This window comes from Vidua chalybeata, assembly GCF_026979565.1.
Source record: "Vidua chalybeata isolate OUT-0048 chromosome W unlocalized genomic scaffold, bVidCha1 merged haplotype SUPER_W_unloc_2, whole genome shotgun sequence".
Classification (NCBI taxonomy): domain Eukaryota; kingdom Metazoa; phylum Chordata; class Aves; order Passeriformes; family Viduidae; genus Vidua; species Vidua chalybeata.
In genome coordinates, this window is record NW_026530331.1 from 1,867,181 (window position 1) to 1,890,299 (window position 23,119).

Consider the following 23,119-nt stretch of genomic DNA (forward strand, 5'->3'; position numbering starts at 1 on the left):
AACACCCTTTTAAATTACATGACTTATGAAAAAATAGTAACATTTTAGACATTTATGTATCTCAACATACTTAGCAATGATGTACACATATACAGTGCACGCTTTTATTGATGTCAAAAAGATTTTTGCTTTTTATACATTTTTCATATATTTGTAGCTCTGTAAACTACTATTATATAGTTATATAGCTCCTTAATTAACTCTAGTACATTTCCTACCCTTTCTCTTAAACAATAAGCTGACCTTCTAAACACATTTCTGAAATACTGCTTAATCTTATTGTCAGGAAGAGGACCTACAAGAAGAACATTCTGTTTTCCTACCACATTCTGAGAAGACATAAAAAGAAGTGGGGCAAAGAAGCCCTTGGACCAACTCCAAGGGGCTGACCCAGGGGTGGGTTATTGGGGCAACTTAATCTCCTATTGGATGTACCTGTTAGATAACCTAATTAATTAACCTTATAAAATTGTAGAAATTGGGTGCTGGGTGTGCCCATCACCACCAGGAAACCTGGAAGCTTCCAAATAAAGATCTGCTTTTTGCCTTTTTGCTTTACTATTCTAACACTGTTGCAAGGGGTTTTTTCTTCTTTTGATTATAGGCAACATTATATCATGAAAGCAAGAGGTACCTGCACTACCCCTTCATAAATTAAAGATGGTTGACTGCAGTCAAGGGATGGAGTGTGGCAGCATGCCTCTGATGCCTTTTTCGGGGTTACCCAAAAACAGAGGCCAGACAAAATTAAGGGAATAAAAAGCAGATATATTTATTGAAGGGGCTTCAGATACAGTTCGGGCACGCCCAAAGAGCTACACCCAAAATGGACAATGGTTCATGAGTTTTCATGCTTTTATAAGTTTGATACATTTGCATATTGGGGATTAATCTTTCGATTACAGCTTCAGGTAATTAAGTAATTTGTCCCCAGTTTGTTCCCCTCCAACTGCCTTCTGTTTACATTTCTCGGGGCCTGAGACAGTAAGGTGTCCTTGATTCCCAGGCCTGGACAGGAATTGTTTTGTCTGACCAAAATGTGAAGACAGTAGCTAGTACTGTATATGGAGATTAGAGCTATACACTAAAGAATTGCAGGATTACAAATACATGAAAAATATAAAAGCTAAAATCCTAAGGCATCATTCCCCCCTTTAGAGGCTTGACAAGACCTCTACCTTGTTGAGTCTCTATACTAAATATCTACAAATAGTATGTATCTAACTCTGAGGTGAGGGTCCCTAGTGACGTAGAGTCTCCAGGCAGGTGCAAAGGAGAGCCACTTTATTCCAAAAACCCAGCCTTTTTGAGCAATTAGCCGGTTATCAGCTACATAGTTTTACATCATAACAAACATAATTCAACCAACCACCATACACCATGATGTGAACATGCAGTGGTTACATAAGTTGTTTTTCTACCTCTAATTCAGCTGAGTCACTTTCCCATAGTCCTTTTCTGCTTAGCCCAAATAACAGGCCTCAGCTGTGATTTTACAAGGCCTTCCTTTTGTAAGGTTTTACCTATATGCAACAATTCCCCCTTTCTTTGTTTTTTGTGCGAAGGGTTCGTGTACCCTGATGCCAGAACAGTCTGCATCTGTAAGGCCATTATCTTATTAAGACTATTAGTGGTCATCTGCTGGATACAGGATAATATACATGGAATACAGAACACAATCAATAAAAACCCATCAAATACAACCATGCCACTGACAAAGAGACCCACAGCATAGGAGAATAAAAAGACAATGTCCAATGTCCCCAAGAAGTGGAAGGGAATGGTTACTGCTCCAAAGTTCATACGGCTGGAGCTCAGGGGTCTTGCTGTTTAGGCAAGAGGAAGTCCATGTCATGGTTTGACACTGGCGCAATGCCAGCGCCCCCATGAAAATGCACCTTCCCCAAATAAATGCTGTGAGATGTTATCAGGAACAGAGCAGAGCAGGCCCAAGCTTAATAACAAAAGGAAAAAAAACTTTATTAAACTACTACTACTACAGAAAACACATAAACTAAATCCAGGATAAAGACCTTTTAAAACACCCCTCCTCCTCCATATTCCTAAAACACACACCATGAAACATCACCCAAGATTCCTGATCAAATTACCACCCTTCAGATAATCAATACTCAAACTATCAAGGGAGAGAGAAGTCTCTCTTGCACCACAGACCCCCCAGGAAACACAGTTGCCACACGCTGTGTTTCCCTGTCACACATGGCAACTGCCTGGAGAAAATCTGCCAGTGTGACACTCTCCATTCCATGTCACAGTGCTCTCACCACCGTGCATGGACAGACTGCTCATAGGGCTGCTTTAAGGATGCTTTGCCACGGACCCAAAGATACAACAGTTCAGCTCCTCATCTTGGGACTACCGTCCCCCCCCATTTTCCCCTGGGGCCAAGGGTCCAAGAACAGAAAATCGTCTTCTTTCCCGAAGACAGAGGGCATCACCATTCCCTCCTCAACTTTCTTCTGTTCTTGCCATTCCGGTGCTTTTAGAAGCTGAAGCAGGTCTCCTTGGGTCACCACTGCATCCCCCTAAAATGCAGTCTCTATTGCAGGAGATTTTGGTTCAGTCCATGGCTAACAAGAAAAGTCCAGCCAAAAGCTACTTCATCATCTCCTCCCACCTAAATATTTCTTCTTCTAACATCTCAGGTCCCAGACTGTCTCTATTCCACTACAAATCAAGGAGGAGTAATATTTTACAAAGCCCTCATTTCCTGGAAAGGGTTAAAAGTTCAGACTCCCTGGACGGCTGATATCTCGGTCCAGCGTTCCGTCTCCCACGTTGGACATCATCCCCCCCTTCTCCTTCTCCTCTGCCGGCAAATTTCCAGGTGCCGCCAGGCTCTCTGTCGCTTTCCCTCTGTGGGGGGGGGAACAAAGGCATCTCCGCTTCTCTCCACCCTTCCGTCCACAGGAGCTGGCTTGGTTCCAGACCTTCAGCCCCTCGGCCTACCTGGACAAGGCCGCGTGGCTTCCCCTCCCCCACCCAGCCCATGGCTGGGCAGGAGAGAGTCTGCACTGTCTGACGACCGGAACCAAAAGAGACAGTTCCCTTGGGAGTTCTTGCTTTTAACCCCCTGTGTTCTCAGAGGCGTGTCCATACTTTCAGTGGTCACTCCAGGTGCCAATATCCAAACCTGACCACTGATTGGTTTGACCCAACTTCCTGGAAAAAATTCACTTCCATGTCAAACCACGAAAGTCCATTAGCTGGAGATGCTGACCTTGACATTACTGAGTGTCTTTCTGGAAGCATGGAACAGGGAATAACTGATGGAGGTCACTGGGAACACAGTAACTTGATGGTGCATGCAATGGGACACAAGGCCTCTGTTGGCAGGCTGCCTCTGTAAGCCTCCAGACACAGCCATGTTCCTGGCAGTCCTACCCTTGCTTCTGCCTTGGCCATGAGGGCTGGATGGTGATTAGGTCATTTTTCCTCTCACTGGGCCTCATCTCCTTGGAGGCGATCAATGTTTGTCCAGAGGAGCAGGTAACTGCTTTAGACCTGTTGGCAATAATACACATGCATACCTTCTCCCCTGCATTAGTAAATCAGCTAGGCCTTGCTGTTGCACACCCAATTGGGGATCCTTACTTAAAACTTTTAGAAATTGGTTCCACACACGCAAATCTTCAGAGCAGTACCGCTCTGCTGGGGATCAAGTTTGATGATCTGCTTTCAAGATTTCTAGTGTAAATATTGCATTATCTAAACGTTCTTGAGGAGCCATATTCCCCCTTCTTTATTTTTTTGACAACATGCACGACTCTCACTATGAACATGAAGGCAACATAAAAGTAAGACAATACATGTGGTAAAGCACGAAGCAGAAATAAGCAAGGTAATACACGAAATCAGTAGCACACGAGATAGGATGGTGATTAAGAATGATACATCATCAATTCCCTAAATACTATACCATCACAGAGAGTCTGCAATAGCTGGCAAGCCCCATTTCACAATAAAGACCTGGATAACTGTTCCTGAGAAAGGTCTCCAAGTTTACCTCAAAAGGGGGTCCAGCCCATATAAGCCCAAATTGGCAAGTCAAAGTGACCTGAGTACAGTTTTGGTGCAGAAACACCTGGGTCTATTGGCGTGCCTCCCGACCAGGTAGGGCCAGGGCTTGGCCAGAGCCAAGGCCTTAACTGGAAGGGTTGCCCTAACATATCCTAAAAACAAGCCTCTCAGTAATAGCAGTTAGGAAAGTTTCTTAAAATGATACATATCTTGCAGATAGCTACACAAAGATATGTTAAAGTTTGTAAAGCAGCTGGCTTTGTCATTTATCCTTAGCTAAGTAGTCAATGGTACCATGAACAAACTGCAAATAAGCAAAGGTCAGTGAATTCACACTATGAGATTAACAACATATTCAGAATCATTAATACAGCAGCAGTAACTGTCCTAAGAGGTCGAGAGAATATTTTTCCACACATCTATGCATATATGACATTAGAGAAAAAAAGCAAGAAAGAAAGCACTAAACAGCTTACAACTAATAACAGCCATAATCTGGAATTGTCACTCATTCTTCAGTGCTACCAATTCTTCATCATAATTGTTTCAGTCAGTTCCATTTTATCTCTATAACAGAAGAACTATATCTTGTAATCTAAATGAGCAGATTTCAACAGAAGTTAGTTTCATGCAAACTTCACATCACTCATCTCTATAACAAAAGAATTGCATCTTATAATTTAAACAAGCATATTTCAACAGAACCTAAAATTAACTTCACTGAAACTCCATGTCACATAAATGTAACAGAAAGTACACCTAAGAGAACTAACAGAACAGAAATTGATCTTAATATTACTTAACAGAGCTTAAAATAACAGAACTTAAACTGAACAACAATGAAACAACTTTGCTTAAACTCAATAACACTTAAACTTGGCAGAAATTAATCTTGAGAGAAATTAATCTTAATAGAATCTAAACTTGGTAGAACTTAAATGTAAGAGAACTTCAAATTAACAGAAGGTAAACCTAACATCACTTAAATGTAACAAAACTAAAGTCAGAGTTGAGAGTGTTCCTTTAAAAGTTCAAGATGCAACAGAATTTAACTCATTTTGACTCCAGCATTACAAAATAGGTACTGGAAATTTGTCATACAGCAGTTAAACATCAAGGAACAACATGCAGGCAAACAATTGAGTCATAACTGAAATAGCAGCAAACTGGATTTACTGGAGAGATTATAAAGGTGTGGCAAATACATTGTGATTTTATGCAATTTAGTTCTGAGAATAGCTCATGGTAAGTGCAAATATTGTTGAAAACACCTATTTGTAGTAAGGACTTTTCTGGTGTAAGTATAACTTTGCCAGGGTTTTTTAAAGTGCAGCTTTACTCAGAAAAAATGACAACAGTGTGTATCTTGGCAAATTGCACTTCAAACCTGCTCAGTTTGTAGATGGTAAGACAGCTTTTTGAGATTATCTGTACAATAGATTTGAGCTTGGCCTAATAAAGGTAATGGGATATAAATACTGAAGGCTAAAACAGCAAGAACCTAGTTCTTCCCTGAACCTCCCATGAGTTTCGCACACGTAAATTGGTTAGGTCTGTGAAAAATGCCAATCACTTGTTTTTACAATTTGTAAAAGTTTAATAATAATAAAATGGTTATAAAAATAGTAATACAATTAGAGTAATAAAAATTTAGAGTTAGGACAATTACAAGACAATAAAAAAGAAAGAATTACGGACATCCAGATGCTCTCAGGCACTAAGCCACGAAAAGCATGCTTTGTGAACCAAGGAATAACCCTTAAAACAATACGCTGCTGCATATTCATATATACTTCATGGTTATGCATACATTCTATTTAAAACAACTCTGTCTGGTATATGTCAACTGCTTCTTTTAATCCCCACGGCGTCTTCGAATCTGAGCAAGGCCTGAAGAAATTAGCTTCTTCTGATAAGAAAACCATAAATTACTCTTCTCTGGAAGATTTAGGTGTTCTGTGACTGTTATCTCGAAGCAAGTATCTCATTCCTTTAAAAGAACCCCACATACGTAGTTTCTATTTTAACTACTAAAGCTTCATTTTAACTACAAAACTACATTTATCATACTAGTAAAATGTTAATACAGCACTTCTAATCAATATAACATAATACATATAGTATTCAATTTAATATTTGCGAAAAGCCAATCATAAAATATGAATTTTTCACAGGTCAGTGGGTGTGTAAGACTGACACTTGTATATAAACAGCTACAAAGTCATGGTTTCATGTGAAAAGCACTAATCACTTGTTTTAAAATCTTAAAAGTTTAATAGTAATACAATAGTTATAAAAATAGTAAAAAAAATAGAGCAATAAGAATTTGGACAATCAGAGTTAGGACAATAAAGGACCATAAAAAGCAAAGAATTACGCAAGTCTGGATGCTCTTGGGCACTAAGCCACAAAAGCATACCTTGCTAACAAAGGATTACCCCTTAAAAGCAATAGCCTGTTGCATATTCATATATCTCATACATGATGCAAATATTCTTTTCAAACAAAGGATGTCTTCTGCTTAGTTTCTGCCCCCCCCCCCCTTCATCTTGTAAATAAATTTTTTGGCTCCTAGAAGTCTGGAAGAAGTCTGAACAGTCCGGATAAGGAGGCAATAAATCTCTTGGGATCTTAGTGTCTTGTTGCTGTTATCTCTATGCGAAGAATTTCTTGGTTATCTTATCCATTCCTTGAGCTAGTTACAAAAAGTATCTTACATCACATTGTGGGTATTCTCAGCTCAGTCAGAGAGAAAGAGAAAGGTTTTCTAACCAGGCGAGAGCCTGGGAAGCAGTTGTGAAAGAATGTAAATAATTCTCTAATCTATCTTGTATTCACATTGTTTATAGATATGTTCTGCCACTGTGCATCATTCACTGCACACCAATGGTGTGAGATGTTTTTACTCTAAGACCAATGAAATTAGTCTTCTCGATGTTCTCTATATATAGACCGGTACATTTGAAATAAAGGAGAGAGTTCATTTTCTTAGCCTTCTGATCTGGAGTTCTCTGTTCCCGTCCTGCTCAACAGCATCATCACATAGTTTCTATTTTAATATTATGTTATAGCTTAAAAACTATATTTACCACACTACTTAAAAGAGATTAATACAGCACTACTTAAAAGAGATTAATACAGCATAACTTTCTGACATAACACATATAGTATTCATTTTAATATTTGTGAAAAGCCAATCATATAATATGCATCTATAACTGTATTATCTATTCGAGCCAGGTCTTATAGGCTCTCATAGACAAACATCATACCCTTGATAGCTCAGCTACCTCAGGTGGCATAAAAGAAGCAGGATGGCTCCTCTGACAGTGTTGGAAACAAAAAGGTTTTAATAAAAGGCAAAATTAAAAAGGTCTTTATAGACAAAAACCGAGCCAGGGCAAGAGGTTCTTGCTCCTGCTAAAACACTTCACAAAAGTGATTACTTCTTTTGTTCTCTTCTTTTTCTAGTGAATTGCTTAGGTGGGACTTTTTGGCTTCTGTCCAATTAGCTATCCTTAAGTTTGAGGTGAAGTCCCCAAGGTCCTATGAGGTGTCTTTTAACCAAATTGAGGAGAGAAACTTCTGGACTTTTTTCATTTTTAAGGAGACAAAGGGCAACTTGTTTACTCCATCAACAGGGGGCACATTCCTACATATAACATTTCAGATTATTCTTATGGAGTAAGGTAATGTTTACTGCACTTGTGGTCTTGTTTCGATATCAAGTCCAAATCCAACTTATAGGTGGCAAGGAAGAACAACTACACCCGAGTCACTAAGCAGGTGTACCTATCCGAAATGCTGTCATGTGTCATCTTGGCAAAAGATCCACAATAAAATTATCTTAATAAAGCTGCAGAATAAAAAAGCAAGTGAACAGGCAAAGCTAGCACAATTCTGTCTGCTTTTACAGTGGAGTTTCGTGTGCTAATTATTCAAGTGAGCAAAGGAATGCCTGATTTATGACTCAGCTAATTGCTCCCAGTGAATCATGAAGTGTGGTGACTCCGGGATTGAAAGTTAATTGCTATTCCCTTAACATCCATCCAAAATATTTGCAAGGAGGGATCTCCCGAATTTTCCAAGGGGGCACTGTATCTTACAAATATGAACCTTCCTGTCCACAAACTGAAACATTATCCGCTTGCAAATAGTTTTTTAGGTATATAAGTTTCTAATTGTCGTGGTAATAGCTAACATCATTATAAGTGAGCAAAGAATCAGTGTTCAGTCCAATCAGACCTTTAAATCAAAATTCCTGAAAAGGGAGTATACATCCAACATGGCAAGTTCTACCCTACCAATCATGCAATATATCAGCATTTCTGTTAAAAAATTTAGATCCTACTGTGTTACCGATATGCAGGAAGACACTACATTCACACAGACAGCTTTGAACAGCTCCAGTAAAGAATCCTGTTAAAAATCACAGCTCACTGAAAATACAAGGTTAGTTTTAACAGAGTTCTGGTAAGTGTGATAAATTGAGGCGAATAATTTGATTCAGCCTTTTTAAGGTCAATTAGAGTTTATTAATTACAGCAAGCAGTAGCAAGCAAAAACAGCACTGGGGGGGTAGGGGTCTCCTAACCGCCCCTCCTGCAGTGTCCCACACTGCAGTGTCCCACACCCCACTCCCTTATTCAGTCTCTTTTTATAGTTTTCTTGGAGGTGTCTCTTGCGATAGCGGTGGGCGTAGCTTGAGCATCCCTCTGCATCGTGTCTGCATTGTGTCGAGGCAGGTGATCGCTGATTTCACAATCGGCTCCGGACAGTGATGGGCGTACCCGGAGCACTCCTACATTGTCTAGTCCGGTGGCCGTTGCCTGGTGGTCGCTGATTTCATAATCAGCTCCAGCCATCCCCCAACATCCTTAGCCTGTGTCTGCAAGAAAAGCTAAGAAAAGCTCCCTAAATAATGATTAATTATACTTGTGGTCTAACGTTTTGCAATATGTCTATAGCCTTGCAATATGCCTATAGCCTTGCGGTTTGTAGCAGTTGCTTCCTGTTCCCCAACTTCACAGATGCTTCCCCTATCTCCTAACAGGCAAGCTAGTCCCTCATACTTTAATTTTATATTTCCTCCTTTAATATTCCAATTTCTTTGATGAACAAACAAGTTACCACAGTTTATCACAATCCCCCATTTTCTCTTTTACCATTTTGTTCATCAAATCGCTTTGCTGCTTCGTATGCTAGAAGTAAAGTGTCTTCTACTTCAGGACAGTTTTCTTTCAGCAGGATTCCATGAGTTCTAAAGAGTGAAGTCAAAGTAGCCATGCGTTGCAACATCCTCCAATTCCATATGAGTGTTAAAATTGACATTATTAGACTTATAGCGACTAGGATTAGTAAAACTATAATGGGGTGACTTAGAGTGTTCATGATCCCAGTTGCAGTTGGTGACCATCCGAATAGCGCATCCCACCAATTATGGCTTGCATCCTTTTTTACTCTTTGCAGGACTCTGTTTATTTCAGTTATGTCATGATGGACAGTTACGAGAGTTTTCTGTCCATTCTTGTGGATTTCTTCTATAATTTTGATTAGATCTTGGTGTTTCATTAATTGTTTAACCAGGGTTAAATTCATTCCAATGGGTGTGGGTAGTAATTTGTCATATGTTGTGTAGTTTGATTTTATTAATTGGTGGGATACAACTGGTGCCGAGTAGTTAAAGTCGCACCCAGTAATTTTGATAAAGTTGCAAATACAGAAATTGGAATGATTTCTAGTAAATAAGGAAACCTTGTTCTTATCAATTTCTATAGCATCACACACAGTCCTTAAACACACACAGCCATTACCTATATACACTAATACAGTTCGTGGGTTAGGGTCTGGGCGGATTTCAAAGTGGCAAATGCCTTGGTCAGTGTCAAGGCATACGTCTTGAGCACTAATTAAATTAGTCTCACAGATAAATCCCTGCTGTTCCCGAGCAATGCAAGGCTCTAGGTTAATGGTTTGCCATTTCCCTTGGTTTTTCCAGGCCCATACCCTATGTTCTGAGGGGTATAATACTGACTTTTCATGACTTATTCCTAAGGCAACAATAGGGTGTATAGTGTGAATTATGGCATTCCGTATAGTGAGCACAAAGGCAGTAGCAGCATTAGTGGCGGGATTATAGGTAAAATTCACCAAGGTCCACCAAGATTGGGAGTCCCTCTCAAAGTCCGTGGCATTGTCCCAGACGACCCTTCGTACCTCAGTTGGAAACACCCCCTCACTTCCTTCTCTTATGATTAAAGCTGCTGTTGATTGTATCCATAATTGTGCTTGTATACAACTAAGGGCTAAGGATATGTTCTCTTGTGCTACTTGTAACATGTCTACCAATAAGTCATGGTCGTGATCCTCAATATCTCTCCACCTTGGCAGTACCTTTGAAACTTGCCACTGATTATCTCCTAGTGCTAATAGAGAAGATTGTAAAGGCTGCTTTAATTTTGTCAGATCGTTAGTTGCTGCAACTAATTTGTTCATTAATATCTCAGAGTCAATCCCATTCAAAACCCCCAATCCGGTTCCTAACATCCCGGTTAAATCCCTTCGCATTCTACCTCGGAGATGTACTTGTTTTTGTAGCCACTTTGTCCATCCTTCGAAGGATGACCTTAGGAAGGGAGAGCAGGCTGGCTGAACTGCCGAGATATTAGTTTCCATTAACAGTTCAACACGTTTAAGGGACCATTCTGGGTTAAAGAGCAGTTTTTGTTGACCCATATTTCTTATAACATATGGGCCGATTTCATAAACCTTGGGTTCAAGATTGAATGGTATATTTTTGGTGTGTACTTGAATGCTGGAGTGGTTTGTAAAAGACTTGGCCATGGCGTTTATTGTAAATTTGAAAGATAACCCAATGGTGTTGTGGGCCCAGAGGCAAACCACGTCAACAGTTTGTCTTAATGTGAAGTTATACCAACAGTCTAATTCACTTGGATGATTGCAGACCTTCGAATGCTTGTGATTATCCACACTGATCTGGATAACTTTATTGTAGGTAGTCCCGTTAATCATTCGACACCCTATCTTAATTTCCTCTCCTATGGTTCCTTGAAGTGACCACCCCTCTTGTCTTTTCCACTCCTGCTTAGTATATATCTGGTTATTGTGCATGACTAGAGTTGTTAAATTTAAACCTTCTAAATCAGGCTGGCTTCCCATAGATCCAGTGTATTGGGTAAAGGCTTGGGACCACAGCCCTTCAGTATTGTCTTGACCAGAAACACCACTAATACAGAGTAATAAAAAGCTAATAATTTGCCAATAAGGGTGGAGTCCTAGCCCTGTTTTTGTTTCGTAACATCCTGCTTTCCCCTTTTGGGCTTGCTGCTCCCTTGGTGTTTCGGAGGCACTTAGACTGGTCCTTTGAGGGATCCTAGTACTCGGCTGGCAATAGTTGGAGCATTTCAGCATTGTTCCACTTAGAGGGGGCTTGGCCTTTTCCTCTCTGCCTCGCTCGCCGACTCGGGTGCTTCGAACCGCGAGGTAAACCATCTTCTCGGCAGCAGCAGTACTCGCCTGAGCGTCCCCTTTTCCGCTCCTGCCTAGCCTTGTACTGTTCCCAGTTCTTATCTTTGACCAGAGGTGTGTTGCAAGGAATCCCCTTCAGTTCCTTTCGACAACACCCTTTTATTATCTGAGCAGCAAATGGAGTGGGCTCGTTAGTATGAAAACAAGAATACTCAGGGTATACTCCCTTGGTAAATATTTCCCACCACTCAGATCCAAAACTGACCCACTGATTTTCCAATTCTCCTATCCTTAACACAGTTTCAGTTAGTTTTCGCTGAGTTTTATAGCACTCAGTACAAACCCCAATTGGTGGTCTTCCCCTCTGGCAATGGACCCACCACCGTTCTTGGCAAATTTTACATATAAAGCACACAAAAGGATAACAATCTCCACAACCTTCCTTGTTACAAATCACTATATAGTCTTTAGCTAGTTTGTAATTGTATCCCTTTTGCTCCCCCTTATGGTTGATTTGGATAATGTCCACAGAGTTCATTAGTTTTTCTTAAAAGTCACTTTCAAGTTCCCAGGCTGGCTAGTCACTCTCCACTGGTTATTTGTAGCAACCGGGCCTTTCACTCGGCTGGCGTGAGTCCACCCCTTTTCGGCCGTCCTGACTGCCGTTTCTGCGGTAAGCAAAACAAGAAAAGGACCGTCCCAGCATGGAGTTAAGGAATCTTCCTTCCAAGACTTAATAAGTACTTGATCCCCTGGTTTTATCTTATGGATTGTTATATCCAGAGGTGGTCTCTGTGCCAATATTCCTTTCTTCCTTAATTCCTGCCTTCTGCTCATAATTTGGGTAATGTAAAATTTAATATGAGAATCTTTAAGGCAAGGGTGATCTGTGGGGGCTTCCATATCATAAGGCATTCCAAATAGCATTTCAAATGGGGAGATTCCCACATCAGTTCGGGGTTGAGTTCGAATGTTCAATAAGGCAAGAGGTAGGCACTTAACCCATGACATTTTTGTTTCCAGCATTAATTTCGTGAGTTGTTTTTTTATCTCTCCATTCATCCTTTCCACCCTCCCCGAGCTCTGTGGATGCCATGGGGTGTGATATTTCCATTGAGCTCCCAAAGCTGTCAGAACATCTTTTGCAATTTTAGAGGTGAAATGGGGTCCCCGGTCCGAGTCTAAACACTCAATTAATCCATACCGGGGGATAATTTGCTCTAATAATACTTTTACCACAGTGTTCAAAGTAGCTCGGGCCATAGGATAAGCTTCCACATAATGGGTTAAGTGGTCTACCAGTACCAATAGATATTTATACCTCCCCACTTTTGGTAATTCTGTAAAATCTATTTGTATATGTGAAAAAGGTCGTTGTGCCAGTTCCCTTCCGCCCATTGGTCTTTCTCTTAATTGTTGTTTATTTATTCTTTGACAGGTTAAACATTGTTGGGTTACCTGTTTTGCAAGATTATAGACCCCTATGCACATATATTTAATTGCAAATTGGTCAACCAGGGCTTGAGTTCCCCAGTGGGTTTTCTCATGGATTGCTTGCAGGACCCTCATTGCCATTCCTTTTGGGAGTACCTCCCGTCCATCCGGTAGTATCCACTTGCCTCCCTCTTTTTCCTTCACCCCCATTTGATTTAGTTTTTGTTTTTCCTGTACCGTGAAGGCTAACACATGGTTAATGGGTCCATGGAACTGGCAATGTTTCTCTTGGGGGTCTTCACAGGTGCACTCATGATTAATGAGTCCGTGGAACCAGCAACGTTCCTTTTGGGGGTTATCACAGGTACACTGTATCGAATCAATTCCGTACGCATCCCAACAAGCCCAACATGGTTCTTCCTCTAAGTCAGCTCCACAAGTGGAGCAATTTTCCCTTTGTGTGACCCCCCCCTTATATGGTTTTAAACTCATTAGAGCTGCCTTTTTCGCCTCCTGGTCGGCTAAGTTATTTCCCCGCACTGAGTTTCCCACCCCCACTTGATGTCCTTTTACATGAGCAATAGCTATTCTTTCCGGACCTCTCAAGGCCTGGAGCACTTTCCGAATTAATTCCCCATGTATCAACCCCTTTCCCTGTGAATTGGTAAGTCCCCTTTCTTCCCAGATTTTACCAAATGTATGAACCACCCCATAAGCATATTTTGAATCAGTATAAATGGTCCCAACCTTTCCTCTTAGGAGTTCTAAAGCTCTGAGCACTGCATACAATTCACATGCTTGTGCTGACCAGCTGGGGCTAAGAGGACCAGATTCTATTTTCTTAAAAATCTTCCCATCCACAATAGCATACCCAGATTTCCTTTTCCCTTCAAGGACCCGAGAGGATCCATCTACATAATATCGATATCCTTCCTCTAATTCCTCCTCTTCGAGATCTGGTCTTATTTTTGTTTGTTCCTCTATTTGCAAAAGACAATCATGAGTTAGTCCCACAACTGGTTCCCCATATAGAAACTGGGCTGGATTTTGTAAGCTTGTGGTTTCAACACTTAACCTAGGAGAAGAAATTAGGATGCCTTCATACTTTAGGAGTCTGGCATCTGTTATCCATTTATCTGCTTTTTGTTGTAGTACTCCACGGATGTTATGAGGAGATAAAACCTTCAGTTCACTCCCAAAAGTTATCTTTCCAGCTTCTTCTACCAAAAGGGCAGCAGCCACTATTGATTGCAGACAGGCAGGCCACCCTCGACTAACAGGATCGAGAAGCCTTGAGAGATATGCCGCTGGTTTCTTTCCTCCAGCCCATTCCTGGGCTAACACCCCGTACGCCACCCCTTCATTGACATTAATGAATAAAAAAAATGGTCTTTTTAAATCCGGGAGGCTGAGAACAGGGGTATTGACCAATTCGGTTTTTAATGATTTTAACCGGGTCTCATCCTCGGAGCTCCATTTTAATAACCCGTCTTGTTAATTTTTCATACAAAAATTTAACTTTCCCACTAAAATTTTCAATCCATTGTCTGCAATACCCAAAAAGTCCCAGTAACTGTCGATCCTGCCTTTTAGTTTTTGGAGCTTCCAGGGAAAGTATTCCTTGGACTCTATCAGTATCCAATTTCTTAGTCCCCTGAGTCAGCCAGTGTCCGAGGTACTTAACTTCCTCTTCCACAAATTGTAATTTTGACTTTGAAACTTTGAGTCCCTTAAGGCTTAAATAATTTAGGAGTTTTATAGTTTCTTTCCTTACTTTTTCTTCTTCTTTCCCTGCAATTAATAAATCATCTACGTATTGTAGAAGCACAATCCCCTCCTCCTGTAAATATTCTGCCAATATTTGTTCCAGAGCTTGCCCAAACAAATTTGGGGATTCGGTAAACCCCTGGGGAAGGACTGTCCACCTCAATTGTTGTTTTCTATGTGTATCCGGGTCTTCCCATTCAAAGGCAAAATAATCTCTAGAAGTTTCCTTAAGGGGACAGGCCCAAAAAGCATCTTTAAGATCTATTACACTATACCACTGGTTTTCTGGGCCAAGTTGGCTTAAAATAGTATGTGGATTGGCTACGACCGGGAATCTTTCAATTGTTCTTTTATTGATTTCCCGCAAGTCATGCACCAATCTGTAGCTGCCATTCGGTTTCTTTACTGGCAGGATGGGGGTATTGAAAGGGGACATGCAAGGTTCTAAAAGTCCCTTTTCCAAAAGTCTCTTTATTTCTGTTTTTAGTCCTTCCCTCCCCTCTTTGGGTATGGGATATTGCCGAATCCTGACAGGGATTTCTGGGTTCCTGATAGTTACCTCAAAGGGTTCAATATTTAATTTCCCCACACTGTCGGGGGTATACCAAACTTCTGGGTTAATCTTTTTCTCGTCTTCAGCCCGGAGAGAATATAGTTTTACTGTTAGTTCTCCTTTTTTTGCCTCTATCCCTATCCCCAACTCGACCATCAAATCTCCCCCTAATAGATTATAATCTGCTTCTGGAACTAGCAAAAATGACCCAATTCCTAATTTAGAATCACTTTCTAAAAGTACATCCTTAATTACAGGTACTCCAAAGGGTTCCCCTTTGGCCCCAATCACCTGTATTATTGCAGGTGAAACCTTACACCCTTGGGGAAGGGTCTGGACGGTTGATCTCTCTGCCCCTGAGTCCACAAGGAACTCATATTCTTGTTGCTGGGGACCTATCTTTAATTTTACCAGGGGCTCTGTTCTTTCCCTTGTCCCCAGCAAATAGAGCCCCCGACCCCCCTAATCTTCTTTGAACTGTTCCTCATCAGCAATCCTCTGCCGACACTCTCTCCTCATGTGTCCCTTCTTCCCACAATAGAAACAGACAATGCTCTCTTCACCTCCCAACTTTCCTTCAAACCGACTTCGCTGGACTTCAGTCTGACCTCTGGACTGACCTCCAGTTCTCCTTTGGGGATTCTGTTGTCCCTCCCTTACTGCTGCCAACATGATTTTAGACTGCTTTTTAAAACTCTCCTCTTCTAACATACACCTTTTGAGCCTCTCGCAACAACTCATCCAATCCTCTCGCTTGCCATCCTTCTAATTTCTCCAACTTCTTCCGAATATCTTCCCAAGAATTGACTACAAAATGCACCTTCAAAAGTGTCTCACCCTCTGGGGTATTGGGGTCCACCCCTGAATACAACTGGAAAGCTTTCTTCAATCTCTCCAACCATTCTGTTGGATCTTCATCTTTTTTCTGGTGCTCTTTAAATGCCTTTTGTACATTCTGCCCACGAGGAACAGCCTTCCTTATTCCCTGTAATATTATATTCCGCAAATCGCTCATGTGTATGCGATGTACCGGGTCTTGGTTATTCCACTGAGGATTCTGGAGGGGCCATTTGGTGTCTGCTAACGGTCCTTGCTGGTGTTCATCGTCCCAGATCCTCATACCCGTCTCCCTAATCATTCTCCTTTCCTCCACAGAAAATAGGATTCCCAAGATGGATTTCAGCTCCTCCCGAGTGTAAATGTTAGGTCCTAAAAATTGGTCTAATCGCTCCGCCACCCCCAAGGGGTTTTCCAACAGATGTCCCATTTCCTTTTTAAAATCTCGGACATCTCCCGGACTTAGTGGGACAGATATATATCCCACTCCCAAAATCTGGGCTGGCTGCCCTGGTTGTGCTGCATTTGGGTTGGGTACCATTCCCATCCCATGTTCCCTAAGAGGAAATATGTCTAGTTCTTGTTTCTCCCTTTGTCGGGTTTGACTCCTAGTGACTCTCCAGGACATCCTGGGGGTATTCCACTCCGACCCCCTAACCTCTGATCCCTCGTCATCAGATAATTCTCGAACGGGGGCTGAGGGGTCTGGGTATTGTAGCAGGGGTGGAGGTACTGGAGGAGGTGGTGGTATATAGGGAGGAGGGATAACTGGGGGTATTTCCTCCTCCCGTATGCTTTTCTTTTTCCTTTTACTATTGAGAGCAAATAGCTTTGTTCTTGTCTCTCCCATTATCCAAAGAGCTGCATATTCACTCTCCTCTTGGTTAAAGGGCTCTTTGGAGTTAATATAAATATATTTAGAGCCTGACAGATCCAATCCTCAAACGACCCAAATACGGGCCAATATAGTTGGTCTCCCCTTATTTGTTTACCCCCCCAAATTTCCATACAATAATGGATCATTTTAACCCTATCTTTTCCTTTTCTAGAAGGAAAGGCATCCCAATACTTTACCATTAAGCCTAGTGGACTTTCCTCTGGGATCTGAGGAAGTTTTACCGAGATTCTCCCACCCATGGGTTCAGCAGATTTACTTTTTTTCTGACCCATCTTCTAGAGTGCCTTCTCACACTCAACACAAACAATACAACAGTCGCTTCCCCCAATTCGTGGCCCACTCCGTCGCCGGATATGGGAAACGCACTACTATGGGGTCCACACTCACTTGGGGAATCTGAGCTGCCAGTTCCCCTCTCACACACACGTTCGCATTCGCTACACTCCAGGACTTCCACCCCTGACCGAGCGACCGAGCGGACCGGACTACTTACGTCTTTCCGGCGCCTCCGTTTCTCGACCAGGGCTTCGCCCTGTGTGTCTTCTTATTCACCTCAATCACTCCGGGACTACACACCCCTAAACAACTCTTAAAGACCCCGTTTCCGGGGTCGAGGCTTTGTCCCTCTCACACGCACCCCGGAGCCCGCTTTTACGGGGCCCACCAAACGCACACTTATTCCAAAGTAATAAGCCAAAACTTGGGGAAGTTTCTCCGGGGATCCCCCACCCCAGGAACTTTGACGCAGTCCACCTCCATGTCTGGGTTAGGCCCGCTTGCTCTCCTCCTAACCCAGGAGCCTCCCCACCGAGGGTAACCCGACGCCGAGGGGGTGCAGCTCTCCCCCTCCTACGTCACTCAACCCTGGATGCTCTTGGAACATTAGTCCCTCAATCCAGCAGGTTTGAATCAACCCTGGATGCTCTTGGAATATTAATCCCTCAATCCAGCAGGTTTTAATCAACCCTGGAAAAAGGAGGCCCACCACCCACCGGGGCTACTTACGCTTTCTGCGTGTTCACTCTTCCGCGGTTCTTCGTGCACAAAGATTAACGGGGGTACCTTTGCTTGCTACTGAGTTTTAGGTTCGTCGGTAAAGGCCCAAGGAGGAAGCCCCCCCTTAGGTCCACCGCAAAAAGGCGGTGGGGCGCCTCACCCTAGTGGGGCCTCCCTCCCGGGTTTCCTTTATCCGAGTCACGGCACCAAATTGTGATAAACTGAGGCGAATAATTTGATTCAGCCTTTTTAAGGTCAATTAGAATTTATTAATTACAGCAAGCAGTAGCAAGCAAAACAGCGCTGGGTGGGTAGGGGTCTCCTAACCGCCCCTCCTGCAGTGTCCCACACTGCAGTGCCCCACACCCCACTCCCTTATTCAGTCTCTTTTTATAGTTTTCTTGGAGGTGTCTCTTGCGATAGCGGTGGGCGTAGCTTGAGCATCCCTCTGCATCGTGTCTGCATTGTGTCGAGGCAGGTGATCGCTGATTTCACAATCGGCTCCGGACAGTGATGGGCGTACCCGGAGCACTCCTACGTTGTCTAGTCCGGTGGCCATTGCCTGGTGGTCGCTGATTTCATAATCAGCTCCAGCCATCCCCCAACATCCTTAGCCTGTGTCTGCAAGAAAAGCTAAGAAAAGCTCCCTAAATAATGATTAATTATACTTGTGGTCTAACGTTTTGCAATATGTCTATAGCCTTGCAATATGCCTATAGCCTTGCGGTTTGTAGCAGTTGCTTCCTGTTCCCCAACTTCACAGATGCTTCCCCTATCTCCTAACAGGCAAGCTAGTCCCTCATTGTTGTTGATGTCAGCGAACCCAATGGGAAGAATGATGATGTCTAACTCCATTTCAGAAGGCTAAATGATTGCTTTATTATAATTATGTTATAATACATTAATATGCTATATAAAAGAGGATACTAAATACTACATGCTACTTTCTCTAACTATCATATCTAACTAACTCACAACTCGTGACCCTGTTCTCCAGAGCCCAGACACAGGTGGATCCGATTGGCTCTCAGGCCCAAACAATCCACCATGATCCAACCAAGAGCTCACTCCAGGTAAACAATTCTCCAAACACATTCCACAAGAGAAAAACATGGAGCAGAAATAGAAATTGTTTTCTCTTTCATTTCTCTCTGTGCACCTCAATAAAAAATCCTGCGAGAGAGAGAAATGTGCTTGCCACATATCACCGTTTTAGTATAAATTTAAAAAAAATTAAATTAAAAAAAAATGCATCTGAAATTCTTCTGCAGGGTCCTACAAAAGAGAGCAAACACATCTCAAGAGGTCCCCTTATCAATTTGCTAGTTATCAATCACAAGCGAAATCAAATGCTGATGTGGAATGTTCAAAGAGATCCTTTACCTGCAAACCATCTATCAAATCTCTAAAACAAAACTTACAACATAAAAACCCAAACAACAATTAAAATAATGCTCAAATTTCAAGTCCAAACAACTGATTCTCGGGAGAAGTTGTCCATTGATTGGAAACGTTGATCTTGACATCCTCAAAAGTCCTTCTCAATGCTGAAACAGAGAACTGCTGAATCCTGAAACAAAACAACTGAAGAAAGTCCAAACAACAATTAAAAACCCATAAACAAAAACCAAATGTGACATCATATAATTATCTAATACCAAAACACTGAATGTCATCCCAGAGACTGCAACAACTGATAAAACCAACTCTGGGCTGATTGTCAACCATGCAAACATACCTTTCTTGTGCAAAAACCATCACCAAATTAAAAAAACTGAAAAAAATCTCTGAAATCCCATGGCCAAAACTCTTAAATCAACCACTTTTTTTCTTGTTCTTTGTCTTTTCAACCACCTCTATTTAATTAATCTTAAATCTAATAATTTTGTTTTTGTGTTTGTGGTTTTTTTTTTGTTTTTTTTTTTTGTTTTTTTTTTTTTTTTTTTATCTCGGAATCAGAATGCCCAGCAAGTAGCAGGCTTTAAGACCCTGCGCAGCTGGCGGCCCCGGTCCATGCGGGCGGAGCCAAGATCCCAAACCCGGCCGTGGGGCACACGGGGCCCTCCGGCCGGGGGGCTGGACCAATCGGTCCCAGCCCGACCGGCGGGGCGGGATCTTCATCTTCACAGCCCGGCCCCACCACGCGGCCAGTGTCACGGCAAGTCTTCCAGCATTGTGTTCATCCCGCACTGCGCCTGGCCGTGGCCGCAGCCACAGCCTCTCAGGACGCGGTTGGCCCCGCTCCTCAAACGAGGGCATGACACGAGAACTGCCCCAAGGCTCAGCAGAGAAGGTGTTTTTCCCAGAGAAGTGTTGATTCTCAGGACCTGCGGCACGGTTGGGCCGGCACGCAGCTCTCTGACCCCTGGCCGCAGCACCCCCACGCTCTCCGGGCACAATGCCAGCGGCAGCATTCCCGGAACTCATCCCCCCCGCCCCCCAAACGGGAGCGGGAGGGGCGAGGGGCCTCGAGCTCCGGCGAGAATCCCCCACCCAAGCAAGAATTGGACCAAGAAAAACACTGTTCCCCAGAAAGGCACTAAACTTCATAACTTTCACTTTCGCGGCAGCTGCAAGGAGCTGCCGAGGAGCGCCAGCAGCAGAGAACAGGCTGGGAGGGGACCCCGGGCTGACTGGAGACGGCGGGGTCCGCTCCAACGCGGCCCCAGGCTGCTGCTGCTCGCTGCTGCTGGCAGCGCCTGGCGACCCGGCGAAAGCCGCGGGAGGCGGCGGGGCAGCCGGGACCAGCGGGGCCGGCGCGGGGGCCGGTGCGGGCGGCGAGGCGCGCATCACAGCCGATATCGGCGGCGGAGCCGGCGCGGGGAGGTCCTCGGCCGGCGCCGCAGGCTGGGGGTCTTCTATATCATCACAGCTCGCATCGGGAACAGGCTCCGAGCCGGCGAGCGGGACCACCGGCGCGGCGGAACCGACCGCTGTGGAGGGATCGGCCGCTGGTGCAGGGGGCGCAGCCGCCGCTGCGGGAGCGATAACGGGCGGTGCCGGAGGCGTGGCTGACAACTCCGAAGCAGGGGCCGGCGCGGGAGCCGGCGCAGGCGGCGTCTCCGCCCCTGCCGAGGTGGCTTCAGGCCGGCTCTCAGCGGCGGGTGCGTCTCCCAGCTCCGAATGGGCAGGAGGAGGAGGAGGCACGGCTGCAGGCGGGGAAACCGGCGGGCGGAGCGGCGTCTCCGCCTCGGCCGGTAGCGGCCCCGCACCCTCCGAAGGGACGCGGGGGCGGGGCTCACACGCTGCAGGAGGAGGAGGTGGAGGAGGCTCCCTCTGCGCAGAAGCAGAAGAAAATTTCTGAGCCACGGACAAAGGCTCTGCCCCCCCCTTTTCGCGGGGGGGCACCTGCAGCAAAGACTGGATTATCGGAAAAGGGGTCCATTTCTGGACTATCGGAAGAAGCTCGAAATAAACTTTCATGTATCGAAACGCCCAGAGATCTCGCATGACGTTTTTCCTGATGATGAAATACAGGGATCTCCAAGCCTCTGTATTCAGGGAAAAAGCCAGATCCCCGAAAAAAACACGAGTGTCTGCATATTCAAGAAACTCCAAAAAATCATCATCAGGGATAGAAATTCCATTGACCCGAGCCAAATCTCTCCAGAGGGCAAGTATAGGGCCATGTACACAAGACAAACCAATGTCGAAATCTGCAGACATCTCTTCCCAAGGTTAAAGTCCACCCTAGATCAGGGTAGTACTATTATCAGAAAATCAGTACCTTTCAAAGGAAGGCAGAGGCGTCCAGTTACGGCAAACTGCTCGGGGCTGCACCTGGTCCAATAGAAAGGGTTCCCACGGCGTCTTACCTCCCCTATCCCTCGCAGGGACGTCGGACATGCCTTTTCAAGAGGGTTCACCTCCTTTCCCGTGTTAAATCACGGTTGTGGACCGATCCAGGTCCTGGTTCTTCATCCAACGTTCGGGGTCACTGTGATAAACTGAGGTAACTTGTTTGTTCATCAAAAGAATTGGAATATTAAAGAAGGAAATATAAAAATATGATTAATCACCATATAGGGAGCTTTTTTGTAGTTTTTTTTTTTGCAGACACAGGCTAAGGATGTCGGGGGATGGCCGGAGCTGATTATGAAATCAGCGACCACCAGGCAATGGCCACCGGACTAGACAATGTAGGAGTGCTCCGGGTATGCCCATCACTGTCCGGAGCCGATTGTGAAATCAGCGATCACCTGCCTCGACACAACGCAGAAACGACGCAGAGAGATGCTCAAGCTACGCACACTGCTATCACAAAAGACACGAATTAAGAAACCTCCAAGAAACTATAAAAAGAAACTGAATAAGGGAGTGGGTGTGGGGCACTGCAGTGTGGGACACTGCAGGAGGGGCGGTTAGGAGACCCCTACCCACCCAGCGCTGTTTTGCTTGCTACTGCTTGCTGTAATTAATAAAATTCTAATTGACCTTAAAAAGGCTGAATCAAATTATTCGCCTCAATTTATCACAATTTGGTGCCGTGACTCGGATAAAGGAAATCCGGGAGGGAGGCCCCACTAGGGTGAGGCGCCCCACCGCCTTTTGCGGTGGCCCTAAGGGGGGGGCTTCCTCCTTGGGCCTTTACCGACGAACCTAAAACTCAGTAGCAAGCAAAGGTACCCCCGTTAATCTTTGTGCACGAAGAACCGCGGAAGAGTGAACACGCAGGAAGCGTAAGTAGCCCCCGGTGGGCCTCTTTTTCCCGGTGGGTGGTGGGCCTCCTTTTTTCCAGGGTTGGGTGACGTAGGAGGGGAGAGCTGCACCCCCTCAGCGTCGAGTTACCCTCGGTGGGGAGGCTCCTGGGTTAGGAGGAGAGCAAGCGGGCCTAACCCAGACGCGGAGGTGGACTGCGTCAAAGTTCCTGGGGCAGGGGATCCCCGGAGAAACTTCCCCAAGTTTCGGCTTACTAATTTAACATATGTGTTCAGTGGGCCCCGTAAAAGCGGGCTCCGGAATGCGTGTGAAAGGGACAAAGCCTCGACCCCGGAAACGGGGTCTTTAAGAGTCGTTTAGGGGTGTGTAGTCCCGGGGTGATTGAGGTGAGTAAAGAAGACACACAGGGCAAAGCCCCGGTCGAGAAACGGAGGCGCCGGAAAAAC